Genomic DNA, 15,437 nt, shown 5'->3' with positions numbered 1-15,437 from the left:
GATATAGCTCTCGGAGATTGGCAGAAAAAAATGGAAGAACATCAAAAAAATCCAAAATTGTTGTTTAGTACTCCTCGAGTTCTAAGAAACTCTGAGGTTCCATTAAAATTTGGGGGCACTTATTGTAGAAACAAACCCTTCAACAGCTATAAGTTTCCCCATATCCCACAGGGAGAGGCTGAATAATATTTTACCCTGCTGTGGTGTGCGTCGACCCTGCAGTGCTAGTTTTGTGGGTGATGAGACAAAATGGATTGCATTACTGCAAGTGGAACGTTTTTTTTTTCTCCACAACATACGGGATCCCCCTCCATCAGCAACATCAATGCTTCTGGGATAAGAGCCGTGCATCTAAAAACTTCAACAATGACTCAATAGATCTTGCTCTGCTATCTTGCTCTGGCTGTTATGGTGTCCATAGGCTAAGCAATGCAAGTGAACAAGATGTTGACAAACTTCTTCCATCAAATGATTGTCACAGCTATCGGTCTCAGTTAAAGATTTACCTGTTCAACAGGGTAGGTGAGAATGTATCATTACGCACCTTGGCGTAAGCCAGAGTACCACCTTGCCATTGCTCTTGTGTCACGTACCTGCTGGTATAAAGATCACACGGGTCTTTAGAAAAGAGTGGATGATCGTTAGCCTGCATCTTGGCCAAATCCCAAATTTCTGTTCTACCACCCATTCACCCATAAGACTGCTTCAGCAGCAACACCGATGCTTTGGAGGGGGTTAACACTCCACATCATTATAATACCTGAGCAACAATACACATGATCATGCCTTTCCATGTAGACGTCATTTTTGCCAGGTGATGCTGATAGACGGGATCTCAGGTACACGTCCGAGGGACGGCGTGATGTGATGCATTGCCCTCCCTGCGAAACACTCATCCGACAGTCAATCATTGGGGAGGAAATCGAACCCAGAAGACAGCTAAAAGGTGAGTACCATTTCCCTATACCTGATGCTATTCTGCCAGACAATGTTTGAACCAGTGAAGCAAAAAAAATAACAAGCGGTGCATTGGCGAACTTTTTTTCATCTGTTGTAATGATGGAACTCGATTAATGATGTAATAATAATAATAATAATAATAATAAAAAATACAATATTATAATACATATACAGTTGATATCTTTTATATATGTAAATGCAAAAAAGGAATTATTCTTAAGACTTAATTCTTCAGCAATTCTGGGACAGAGTTAACAGATGACATTACACAAGCCCCGTGTTCCACCGGGACGAGATCAGAGCAGAGCGTGTGCAGGAGTTCTGCAGTTGCCACAGTGAAATCATGGCTTACTCTGCGGAAGGCAACGTCATGCCTGATTGCTGGCATCATAGTGCCAAAGACCGAGCTGATCAAGGCAGGGAAGGTGTAAGGTTTTCAAAAACCGGGTTGGGGGTGGGAGGACAATAAAGAGGTAGCTACTCCTTGGGGTGGGATTACTATCATCCCTTCCACCATCCTTTTTACGTACAATACTCTCTTCAATCCCATTCTTCCCTCCAGGCCTTCAAAACAACTGTTTACCACCAGCTCTTATCTTCTCCCATCCAAATCCTTGATCTTTTCTACCCCCGTTAATCCACCCCAAACCCACCTCCTTCAAATTCCCTGCTTTCCTTCCTGAAAGTCCCTGTAATGTCCATCTTGTGTACCCCGTGTTCCCCGCCCCGTCCCTCTCCCTTCCATAGATCTCCTACTGTCTCTGTTCCCCACTGCTTTGTCCTTCCCTCTCCCTCTTGTCTCATGCCCCCCTTGTTGTGCGTTGTGTGTTAGCTCTCATATGAGCCTCAACAAGGTATACAAAAAAAACAAAAAACAATTACAACAAAATTGAAATGGGAGACACTATTTTGTTAAAACCCCCCCAAAAATTTAAAATGGAGAGTTTCACAAATGTAACCAAACTTTAAAAAAAAATTACATGACAAAATGTTCTTCAGCATAATGTTTGATGATTGTCAGATAAACAATGAAAAAAAAAATCAGTTGCTCATGCATCCATTATTAATTACAACATATTTAATAAAATGAATCCTGATTCCTGGCTCATCCCTTTGGTAAATGCACAATTTGTGGCAAACAAGGAGTGAGTGATGGGTCTTGCACTTTTTTTTAGAGGTTAACGTAACGCGTAAAGTTATCCTGCACAGCAATGCTCCAGTATGACGTCACCGCCAGTGACAGATCATTAGGTTGATTGACACGTTCGTGCTATAGTATCAGTATACAACATTCACAACCTCCAACGACCTGCATCGAATGGGTACTTACACATCTGTAGAAGGGTTGACGAGGCTTCTGAGAGTTGTCAGGTAAGGATTTGATATCGTTTGTCAGGTTGACAGGGCCTTTTGAACAGCACATCTGGTCCTGTAGACCCCTTGGGGGAAACCCAAGTACCTTTAACTTGTAAGAAATTCTGAGGAATTACCACCATGGTTTAAACAAGGCATTGCCCAACACAAGCTGTCATCCATATAAATAACAGCCAGAGAATAGAATCGATTGGAAAACAGCTGCTTCTCAATTTTGGCTCTCAGTATGGAAGATTATCCGATCTCATCTGAATGCACAGCAATACCTGTCCATCTCAAAGACCCTTTAAAACTCCCTTTACGAAAAAAAAAATATATATACATACATAGAAACACTAATGAGCCAAAACATTATGACCACCTGCCTAATATGCTGTTGGTCCTCCGTGTGCCGCCAAAACAGCACCGACCCACCGAGGCATGGACTCTCCAAGACCCCTGAAGATGTCCTGTGGTATCTGGCACCAAAACATTAGCAGCAGATCCTTCAAGTCCTGTAAGTTGCGAGGTGGAGCCGCTGTGGATCAGACTTGTCAGTCCAGCACGTCCCACAGATACTCAATCGGATTGAGATCTGGAGAATTTGGAGGCCAGGTCAACACCGTGAACACTTCATCGTGTTCCTCAAACCATTCCCGAACAATGTGTGCAGTGTGGCAGGGCGCATTAACCTGCTGAAAGAGGCCACTGCCATCAGGGAATACCATTGCCATGAAGGGGTGCAACTGGTCTGCAACGATGTTTTGGTAGGTGACACGTGTCAAATTGACGTCCACATGAATGGCCGGACCCAGGGTTTCCCAGTAGAACATTGCCCAGAGCATCACACTTCCTCCACCGGCTTGTCGTCTTCCCACAGTGCAACCTGGTGCCATCACATCCCCAGGTAAATGGCGCACACGTACACGGCCATCCATGTGATCTAAAAGAAAACGGGACTCATCGGACCAGGTGACCTTCTTCCACTGCTCCAAAGTCACGTGCTCATTGTAGGTGCTTTCGACGGTGGACAGGGGTCATCATGGGCACTCTGACCGGTGTGCGGCTACGCAGCCCCATATGCAACAGGGTGCGATGCACTGGATTGTGACACATTCCTCCCGTGACCACCATTAAAATTTTCTGTGACGTGCCACAGTAGACCTTCTGTCGGTTCGGACCAGACGGGATAGCCTTTGTTGCCCTCACGCATCGATGAGCCTTGGGCGCCCAACACCTTGTTGCCGGTTTGTGGTTTGTCCTTCCACGGACCACTGTCGGTTGGTACTCACCACTGCTGACCAGGAGCACCCCACAAGCCTTGCCGTTTCTGAGATGCCCTGTCCCAGTCATCTGGCCATAACAATTTGGCCCTTGTCAAAGTTGCTCAGGTCTTACTCCTGCCCATTTTTCCTGAATCCAACTCATCAACTTCAAGAACTGACTGTTCACTTGCTGCCGGATATATCCCACCCCTTGACAGGTGCCATTGTAACAAGATAATCAATGTTATTCACTTCACCTGTCAGTGGTCATAATGTTTTGGTTCATCAGAGTGTGTGTGTGTGTGTGTGTGTGTGTGTGTGTCTGTGTGTGTGTGTGTGTATATATTGTTACAAATTCTCGCCTGCCGGCGTGCGAACGGCCGCGCCTAACCAATAGCGGTCGCTTCGCCCACCGAACGGACAATTCAGTCGCGACTTTCCGGAACGACGCTGAAAACCAGTCACGGGTGTGCTCCAAGCACACCACAACCTTGTCCGCACTCTACCTGTGCGCTACAGGGTCCGATCGCCAAATAATCGATTTACCTAATTATTTGCGCGGGTAGGTTACCGAGAGATTGTACCTCAGCGAGGCCTGCTTGGACACGAGCCGTTTAAGCAGCTCGCTCCATTTTGGGATAACCGAGCGGGGTATTATCGCGAGGCCTCGCTGGACCCGATTCTATTATCGGCTATTTAAAAGCCCGCTATTATTCCGAAAACGCAATACGGCAGTTCAATGGAGGGAAAATGACGCGACGAACAGGTCAACATTCAAACAGGCACATTTATTTACACACGTATGCAGTCAGGTATTCATGCAGCAACGTATACAAGCATCCACATATGCAATTATACAGCCAACAATGCAAAGGAAAGAGCTAATCCCGTCTATTTATTATGTACATTTACTTATACAGGTTCTACTTCGCGGACATGGCGCCACAACTTTCATTCAAAAGCAAGGCAAAAACCCCAGGACAGACGAGGGGTAGACTGGACCTCTTTGGGTCTTTATTGCACGGGGCTGTGTTGACCGCAGAGGCTCCGTGAGGCCGTGCTGGTTACCTTCCTCGCTGGGGCGACCCGTGACATTCCTTCCCCACGGCAGCTAGCGTAACCGCGGCTCGGCCGTGGCCTGGTAATTCGGGCCCCAGCCGGCAACGCCTGAGAAGAACGAATGGGTCTTTGCTCTTTCTGAGTTGATGCTCTCTTTAAGAACCCGTTCATCCCTCAGCGATGCTCGGACTCTTCCGAAGCCCGATCACCTCAGACCGTTCGGTGCTGGTTGGCAAGCTCTCTCCGGCTCGCACACGAACACGCAGCTCCGCGCGGCACAGCAGGCTTGGCCGTGCCCCCAGCTCACTTCTCCTCCGCTCTCCTCAGCTTCTCCACCGACTGCAGGCTTCAGGCTCCAGGCGCTGCGAACCCCGAAAGAGACTCCACCGACTCACTCACTTGGCGCTCCGCTCGCCCTTATATAGGGCCCGAGAGACGAGATTTGGCCTTTGCACTCTCACCTCTGACCCCCACTGGCTCCGCCCCTCTCGCTCAATTGATCCGAATTCCGAGGCGAAGCTTCCACAGAGCGGACGTGCGCGAGATCACCAAACTTGCTCGGCGAGCGGACGTGTGCAAGATCACCAAACTTGCTCGGCGAGCGGACCCCCGCAAGATCACCGACTTGCGTGGCGAGCAAACCCCCACGTGTGCCTGCAGCGCCGCCGTCCAATGCGGACTCGCCGTGGCTGGCGCCAAGATGGCGTCGTTTCGGAAATGAAGGTGAGGCGACGTTGTTCGTGTTGATTTAGCGGGGGAGATGTGGTTTAGGAGATGGTGAGGAGATGTCGTTGCTGTGAAGGCGGTGTGGAGAGGGTGGTGGGTGGTTGACATAGTGGAGAAGGTGGTTGGTGGTTGGTGTGGTGGAGAAGGTGGTTGGTGGTTGGCGTGGTGTAGAAGGTGGTTGGTGGTTGGCATGGTGGAGAAGGTGGTTGGTGGTTGGCATGGTGGAGAAGGTGGTTGGCTTGGTGGAGAAGGTGGTTGGTGGTTGGCATTGTGGAGAGGGTGGTTGGTGGTTGGCGTTGTGGTTCGTCCAAAATAACGACAGTAAAAGAAAAACGGGCTACCTCAAAGATCACAGCCCGGGCGACACGAATAAACCCCTTTCGACAACGGTGGGGAAATCTATCTGAGCACAGACTTATCGGCATAACTGAACGAAGGACCTATATGGTGCTCTGCGAATTTCCACAGCTGTAACAACATATATATATATATATATATATATATATATATATATATATATATATATATATATATATATATATATATATATATATATATATATATATATATACACATACACACCCACACACACACATATGATGACATTGACTATGACAGTGCCCAAGCACGATTAAGGAATGCATTGCAAATCTATATCCGTAACCTGACACAGAAAGTGACACATCCCGCACATAGCTACATTAACAAAAGGCATGAGATAATGGTGAACCACTATGAAGTTAGGCCAGGGGCAGACTGACGGTATTCTGGGCCCTCGGGCAAAAGGGTTCTTTAGGCCCCCAATATTAAAATTTTTGAATGAGACAGTGCGAAATAAAAATTTCCTCAAACAAACATTTGTGCATAAATATGCATAATAGTCCAGGATCCACAGACCCCAAAGCCCACCAAAATGAGCTGGACCTGACCACTCAATATGCCTTTATTTTTCATTCTACTTATTTGAATAGGCCTTCTAATAATATAATTGGGTGGTCTGCTTTGCCAAAAACTTTGCGAAAATAAATTATGGTGACAATTATACATGTACCCTACAATTTGTTGTGCAAAAATGAGAAAAGAAGTCTAATTACATTCAAAGTCCACCGTCCCCACGCCAAATAAATAAATAACAAATCCTTCAGCGTGCGACATCGCCGGGGCGGCTTCGGTGCCCCGGCGATGTCGCCTTGCAGCACATGGAGTCGAAATTGGGACGGAGCGGAGCACAATAATTGATTGATTAATTGCATAATTAAAAACTATAAATAATCATGAAATAATTAATTTCTCAATCAATTGTCGAATAGCATACGTAAACCACCACAGTTTCATCCGAATCTGTAACTTTTTGAAAATTAAGTAATTTATCGAAAAATGAATAATTTTTCGATTAATGAACAAATGAAAAATACACTTTACAGCCAAATCACTTGGTCAACGTCATGTCCAAATATCAGCTTCCTCACTCAAAATATGCCTGAGATATTGCCAGGATGAGAAATAAAATGAATAAGTAATGAATAAATCTATAATAATTAAGTAATTAATTGATTAATAAATAAATCAAAAAATACTCTTTACATCTAAATCACTTGGTCACTGTCATGTCCACATCTCAGCTTCCTAGCTCAAAAGATATCTGAGAAATTACCAGGATGAGAAATTAAAGAATGAAGTAATTAATAAATCTATAATAATTAAGTACTTAATTGATTCATCAAAAAATAAAAAATATCGTTTTTGCCAAAGCACATCTTCACTTTTGTTCCCAAATTTCAGCTTTCTAGATCAAAGGATGGCTGAGATATCGCCCAGCCAAACAAACAAAGAAGAAAATGAAAAATCACTCCGAGAGTGACAACTTGATAAAATGGAATGGCACTCGGTAGAGAACATACCTCCGCCAGGCTGAATAGTTTACATTCTGGATGCCACTGATACGTCGGATCTGATTCTAGACCAGAACCAAAATCGAATCGGCTTGTTCTTGTCACCTAACCAACTCTTCCACCTCGTTTTGTCACAAGTCATCCACAACTTTTTGAGATAACATGCTATACATAGTTTTTGGCCCAATTTCTCAATGGTGAAGAATCACTTTAAAAATTCTCAAATGCAGATCCGGATTCGGATCTTCACAAAAATCGAATCAATTAGTCCGAGTCACACACCCAACCTTGTCCACCAAGTTTCATCCGAATCCATCCACAACTTTTTGAGCTATCATGCAATGCCAGTTTTCGCCCATTCTCTCAATGATGAACTAGAGGGGGAGCACTCGGGAGAGTGCAAAACTTCCACCGCCAATACTTCCACCGTCACTCAACTGAACCTTATATCTTATTCATTAAATATGATGTCAACAGTGCTGACAGAGTTATAGTTCTTTTGTCAAATATTTTTTTGAAAAAAATTTTTGAACATTTTTTGAACATCAAACATTTTTGAAATTGTTGAAAAAAAAAGTTGCAAAATTTTTTTTTTGGGGGGGGGGGGGGTTTGGAAATCACTTAAAACATTGTATAAATGCAAAATTTTTTTTTTTATTCTCTAACAATTTTTTTTTTGGGGGGGGGACCAAGTCCAAAATCTAATGGCATGATCCTTGGACCATACCTAACCCCCCCCCCACCAAGTTTCGTCGAAATCTGTCGAGGAGTTTTTCCGTAATACTGTTCACAAACAAACAAACTAATAAACCAATGTCACCCCCAGGGTGACCAGTATCTTGCCAAAATGTGAACATGAGTGACTTATTTATTCGATTAAAGTTACTCAAAAAATAAGGGTTTCGTCGACCTTGATGCTTGACCTTTTTGTGACCTTGACCTTTATATTTTCGTACGGTTAATGGTATCTCTCCAGGACCGTTGTACATGAAATATCAAGAGATTTTGATGAGAACTGAGGAAATAAAATTTTCATGAAAAATCCGTTTTTTCGTCATGACGTCATAGCGTCAAACTTTTGACAGATCTGGAAAGCACTTATCAAGCGCTTTCATATGAGGTATTAATTGATATGGTATCTAAGATTTCAAAATTTCACCTTGGGGTCAAAAACTTTCGACCTCCAGCGCTAACCATGAAGGTCAAGGCCGATCGCCACCAAAAATTAATCAGCTGAGCGCCAGACCATGAACTATATTCCCATGAAGTTTGAAAACTATCCGATCAAAATTACTCAAAAAATAAGGGTTTCGTCGACTCCCCTGATTTGCGACAAAGTGACCTTGACCTTTGACCTTGAAAATTTTATGCGCTGAAAGGGACCTCTATAGGACTCTGATATGCGAAGTTACAAAAATTTCCAATGATAACTGTGCTCTGCAGAATTTTTTATATGTGATTACAGACAAACAAACAAACAAAAAAAACATACAAGCTGACTAACATATCTTGCAAAAACTTCGTTTTGGCAAGATAACAAACAGAAAGGGGTGAAAACAGTAACCTCCGATCTTCGATGGTGGAGGTTAAAAATCGGTTAAAAATTTAATAATTCTCGTGTCCAGATCTGGATTCGGATCTTCACCAAAATTGAATCAATTCTTCCTTGTGGCACTCCCAACCTGTCCACATAGTTTTCTGTGGAATCCATACATAACCTTTTGAGATATTGTGCTATGTATCATTTTTAGCCCTCTCTCAATGGTGAAGAATCAGTTAAAAATTAAATAATTATTGTATCCAGATAAAGATTCGGATATTCATCAAAATTGAATCAGTTCTTCCTCGTGGCACTCCCAACCCGTCCACCAAGTTTCGTGTGATCCATCCATAACCTTTTGAGATATTGTGCTATGTATAGTTTTTGTCCCGATCTCTCTATGGTGAAGAATCACTTATAATATTCTCAGATCCGGATCCTGATTCGGATCACCACCAAAATTTAGTGTTGCCATCCTTGGCCGGTCACCTACACACAAAAAAATTCAAAACGATTGCTTGAAAACTGTGGCCAAAAATCATGTGACAGGCAGACAGACAAACGCCACAGTCCAACATAATTGGCAAAAAAATGTTTTCACACTTTTTCGTCAAGTAACAATCAAATGGAGTGAAAACTGAGTACTCCCTTCCTTTATGTCTGGTGTTGGCTTAATGTTTAGAGTGGTGGGCTTTAGATCCTAGGGTCTGGAATTCAAATCCCACTCAGCTGTTGAATTAATGCCAGGTGAAGTTAACTCAGCCTGTCATCCTTCCGAGGTCGGCAAAATGAGTGCCAACTTGCTGGTATCCTGTGTCGGAGTGGCGACTCGTCCAGGATTGTGTCCAATAGCCAAGGAGACTGCTTAAGCAGCACCAACACTCTGCACAGAGTATGGTCCCAATGGATGGATTCTGCTTTCAATCACAACGGATAACTTTTCCTGTGGGACGCTTTTCCCATTTGACCACTAATGTCTTCTGTGTTTCTGATTTAAATTACTTATAATTTCAGATTGAGTACACATGGAACATGATCCGGAGGGAAAGCACCATGACGATTCGGAGACACAAGCAACAAAGGAGGCAGACAATGAAGAAAATAGTCTGTGTCATTCAAATCAAAATGATCAACCCTTTCACATGTGAAGCTAACGAGCTGCTGAATATATCAACAGGACAAAAAGCTTCATCCCAAGATTTGATCACTGCACGGGACAAGGGGCTCGCAGCACTGGGTAAGGCACATGAATTCAACCGTGAGAAAATCGAACAGGTAAACCTGGAAACTTTTGCTACAAAGAAAAGAAACCACTCTCCACCTCACAGAAAGTGAAGAAGAAAGCTGTGTTGTTCAAAGTTTGTATTTTGCACAAGACAAAAAGGTACAGATCTTCACTCATGAGTGGACCAAGTATCCAGCATCACTTTTTGAGCCACATTCAAGTCTTGAACAGGGGTATGCAATGAGAAAGGGAAGTAAATCGGATTACCTGGTGTCTTTGAAATCATCGCTTGGGGATCTCTAGAAAAAAGAAGAGATATTGCCGCCTTTTGAAGAACTTGCAGTGCTCATATGTGATGCAATGGCCTTAATCCAACGCTACCAGCAGCTTGGCAACAGCGACCTCTGTGACCTAGAGAGGAATTACTTGAAGCAGCAGCTTAGCATGAAACCCAACGCCTGCAACTGCATCAATTTTGTTGGTGATCGGTATGATGTCAGTGCCACAAAGTGCTTGAAGGGTGAAGAACGAGAGACTACAAACAAGGCAAGGTGAAGGAATATGAGTCTCATGATACTCTGGCCATTCCTGAGTGGAAGAACTTTATTCAGAGTACTTTAAATAAAGTCAACTTTCTCAACGACCTGGGACAATTATGCACACATCACCACCATGCTCTCCCAGGAGGGTGTCAGACTATTTTAGGTGGTATACACCATGATGCTGGCCATACAGTACCCTTGACAGCGGACAGTGTCTGATATCTCTGAAATATCATGCAGAGACCACGAAGAAGCCGACACATGCATTATTGCACATATTGCATACTGTGCACAGCAACTGGGCTATAAACTGGCTGTAGTTATGGCAACAGACACTGATGTAATGATGATGGGCATCTATTATACAGGGTGCCCCACAGAAAACCAGGAAATTTGGTACAGTTTATTTAAAACAAAAGCAAACTTAGATGTAGTGAAAAACAAAGATACACTTTATTTATATGTTAGTTTATTGATATGGTAAAATAAATCTCAAAATCTCAAATTTCCTAGTTTTCTGTGGGGCACCCTGCAGTACGTACTCATCTGGAAGTACTGAAGGAACTCTGGGTTTACAAATTTGATGTTTTAGTATCACCACTAATGCAATATTTAGCAACAAAGTATCACAAGGATGCCTTACAGCTGACCTGTTCTTCTCAGTGCATACATCATCACTGGGTGTGACACTGAGTTATCCCTACAAGAGAGGGAATAAGATGGCTGATAAAGCTGCAGCTGCCAACATTGGAGATCTTCTACCCGTAGTCAGGTTTGGGGAACCTCATGAAAGTCAGAATCTCGCAGATGATGTCATCTCGGCTGCAAGACACCTGTTCAAGTGTCTGTATGACATGGCCGACTTTGAGGGCAACCTCAATGCATTGCGCACTCACTTTTTCGTTACCACCAAGACTTGTGTTGACTTCCCCTTACTGAGGACGCATTTCATCTCCATGTGCTCCGAAGTTTGCAGCAGATGGTAGTTTGCAAGCTGGCCCATCTTTGCCAGCCATCACAAGTTGATGCAACAGACTTTGGCTGAAATGTGGTCTCTGGAAGCTGATTGCAACAATGATCCTGGAGAAGCCCAACTCCCAACACTGCAAGATGTCCAAGTACTGGTGGTGCATGACAAGCAAATGTCTGCGGGGTTGTATTTGTGCAAAGGCTAACGTGAAATGTGTGATTGCCAGCCTTTGCACTGGTGACCAAGAGAAATGTGCACAAGCTCAAACTGTCTTAAACGACAGTGATACTGATGAAGTACTGACAGTACAAACTTACAATAAGTGATGGATAATGCTTTCATGTACAATAGGTTGTGCTGCGCAATTTTCCGTTTTTATAATTAAAAGTCAAAATTTATAGCCTTTGAAACAATAAGAAATGTCACTAAAGTGTTCTTGTGAAGCATTACCGATAACAGAAATGGCAGCTTGTTGCGCAAAGAAGCCGTGTGTGTGTGTGTGTGTGTGTGTGTGTGTGTGTGTGTGTGTGTGTGTGTGTGTGTGTGTGTGTGTGTGTCAACTTCCAATATGTTGATTTGGAAGTCGTTCGATTTCGTGACTTAGGAGTAGGGGGAGAAAATCTTGCGTAACATTGTCATTTCATGCAACATATCTACCATATTTGCACTGAAAGAAACGCAGTGACAACGGAAAAGAATGGAGTCTGAAGCTATTTGATAACCGTATGCATTTAACTGCAGCAGAGAGGAAAACCTGAAGACGATACCAAGATCATAATCGAATGTGTTAATTTGAAACCTAAATCTTGCCATTTTGCATGTGAGGCACAATTTAATCCCTTTATTGATGCACTCACCTAAAGTCATGTCATCTGCTGAACTGGGTAAGTTTTTTTTTTTAAGCCCCAATTAATTCTGTAGGGGAGATTGGACTCGATGAGTATATTTTGTTGTTTTCACAAAATATAGACATATGATCATAATTTTTGCTTCCAAGGTTTCCAGAAAAAAAACAGACCACCAAATTGTTTACCCTGCAGGTCCAGTCCAACAAATAAATAGCAAAGTAAAAGTGTATTGTGCGGAGTCAGGTCCACTCGAATTTCAACTGCCTGGATCCTGGACTAGAATAATGAGACCGTGAATTAAAAACAAATACGTTGCAATTTACAAACCACAAACTGGTGCACCTCGTGTTGCAGAGTACAGTACATACTGTAGCATCAATGGCACAACTAACGTCGAGCTCGTTGCGGCGGGACGTTGAAATCCCGCGATGTACCGAACAGTTTTAACTCTTGTGGAGATGTTTCCGAATTATGGAGGACTACGCGCGCATGGGAGAGGAGAGACACAATAACCTTTTCTCTTTTTAAAACAAACATGTTTATTCCCGAACCCCAAAAAATAGGACCGCCTGTCCTGAAGCTCACCTGGATCAAGAGCAAGTCACTCAAACCCCTCCCTGTACAACCCCTTATTCCATGAATTTTTTTAAATGACGTCAACAAACCTTGGTACATCATGGGTGATGAAGATTGTGGTCAAATTTCATCAAAATTGTGTGTGTAGTTTTGGAGAAAGCAAATACATATTTTGGGGGCAACCCCCCCTTCCCCCCCAATATTTATCATGTTGTGAACAAACTTTGGTGCATTGCAGGTGACAAAGGTTGGAATCAAGTTTCATCAGAATTGCATGTGTAGTTTCAGATAAGAAGTTGCAAGTGTTTATGGACTGATGAACTGATGACGCGCCATCCCATTGGCTCCCACGAACTACGTTCCAGGTGAGCTCGTTAGGTAAAAGCAATTTCTTTCAAACATGATATAATTAAATAATACGCTCACAGAAGATGAGATAAAATGGCTCCAAAATGCATTTTTTCACTAATTTAAAGATAATTATTGTACGTCTGATTTTATTTTACACCGTCCAGGGACACCAGGAGCGGTCTTTTTGGATTCGGATTGTACTTTTATTCTATGAACATTTGTAACATATACTTACAATATGGAATTGCAGTTTGTTTATTAAGTGTGTTGTGATACAACCTTGGCCGACAGGATGACCTCGAGGTATGCACACTCTCCTCGAAGCTGTCCAGCCTGGGTTTGAATCCTGACCCAGCAATAAAATGTCATCCTGGTGTTTCACAGGCAGGGTGATTCATCATTGTCACCCCTCCGATGGGCGTTAAAATGGACGTTACGATCCCCATGGTGTCCTTCACGAAAAGTGGGCGAGTTATCGCCGGCACTGTGGCCAAGTTACAGATTCATGTCTGAACTACTGCTGGGAAAACGATGACAACCACCCAATCTGAGTGAGGTAGAGAGTGAGACAGACAGACAGAGAGAGAGAGAGGAGGGGAGAGACAGTGGAGTGGGGAACAGATAGGGAGAGGGATCAGGGAGTTTGGGGGGGGGGTGGGGAGGAATAAGTTTCCTTATGTATCCATCCTGTCCATCCCATTCCTCCCTACCCCATTGTTTGCCAAATTCTCCCTCTATTTTGTCCTTCAACTCCACTGTTGGTGACCCCCCCTTGCTCCTGTTCCTTTTGTCCTATTGTGTCCTGATCCGTTCATTGTTCTAGCTCTCCCATGAGCCTTGACTCTGAATACAAAAAAGTCATATGTTGGCAACCATTGTACAGGCTTTGTGGGCCGAATGGTCTCTTTCTGTGTTGAAGTTCCTTGGAAGGGAAGTCATCTATAAAATATTGTGAGCCATGGTGTCTGTCCGTGCGTTTGTCTGTCTCCTGATTATGGTGGCTGCTTCTCGAGCTGCATTGAAAAACTCAACTTTCACTTTTGAAATGACGGGAGAACAGGCATGAGTGATGTTGATGCCAAATTTCATTTTGCAACCAAGATATTTTGCACTCTTTTGAGACAAATCCAACCTCCACCACCCTGTGTTGCACCACCAGCATAAGCAGCTCAGAGCTTTGGCTCTGTGTGAAACCAAAAGTGCAACACAATTGACCTTTTCAAAGTCAATCAAATATGTACGATAAATAGATGAGTTTGTGTGTGTCATACCTTTTGTCTATTAATTACGTACGTCTTATTAATTACGCATGATTGAAATGTACCTTTTGACCCTTAAGGCTGCTAAAACTCAATAATTAATATACAGTACAGTCAGTTCTCACTTTACCTTGTAGTTACTGTCTCTTCTTGAAAAGTGCGACCAACTGAAACGACTTTAAGTGAATCCAATTTCCCCATAAGAATGTAAATAGGGTGAGGGGGGGGGGCGAGGGGTTGTTCGGTTCCAAGGGAAAAATTTTATCGTCAGACAAAAGACATTATTTACATATAGAGGACAAGTTTTAAATCATCTCTCGTTGCTTTTTTCTCATCTCTAGTTGCTTCAGATCTTCATTGGTTATCTCTTCTCCGTATGATTGCAGAAGTTGTGTAACGTTGACTTCTTCCACTTCATCAAAACCCACTTTATTGGCCAAGCCGAGGATCACTTTCTTCATAGTGGGGGAAAACATCTTCAAATCCTTTCAAGTCATTGACACATTCAGGCCATAAATTCCTCTACACACAATTCATACACACCCGAGTAACTTCAGCCCAGGACCCATGGATGTTATCGATGTATGGCCCAGTGTATATAAGGCCTATGCTGCACGTAATCTGGCTGGGCTTTCAGAACATTATTTACGGTACGGCTTATACATCGGTATTTATGGTATGTGTTGTACTGCAGCTTTATTAAAATGACAACAATTAGTTTGGTACTAAATTAGAGGTAAAACGACTTTACAACGGAAAGGTGGATGGCTTTAAACGAATATGTTCTCGAATCGATCAGCGACTTAATAACGAAACAATGTTAACCAGGATGACTTTAAGCGAGGACTTACTGTATTATGTTTAAATACAT

At 43.2% G+C, this 15,437-nt stretch overlaps 1 pseudogene; it reads left to right on the top strand.

The window, feature by feature from the left end:
• Positions 1 to 9,848: 9,848 nt before the first annotated feature.
• On the top strand, positions 9,849 to 11,858 carry LOC147023443 (uncharacterized; annotated as a pseudogene).
• Positions 11,859 to 15,437: the final 3,579 nt, after the last annotated feature.

This window comes from Eptatretus burgeri, chromosome 7 (assembly GCF_056783735.1).
Source record: "Eptatretus burgeri isolate ZD-2024b chromosome 7, Ebu_testis_v1, whole genome shotgun sequence".
Lineage (NCBI taxonomy): Eukaryota > Metazoa > Chordata > Myxini > Myxiniformes > Myxinidae > Eptatretus > Eptatretus burgeri.
The sequence above is the reverse complement of the archived record's forward strand: the minus strand, read 5'-3'. Positions and strand labels throughout refer to the sequence as shown.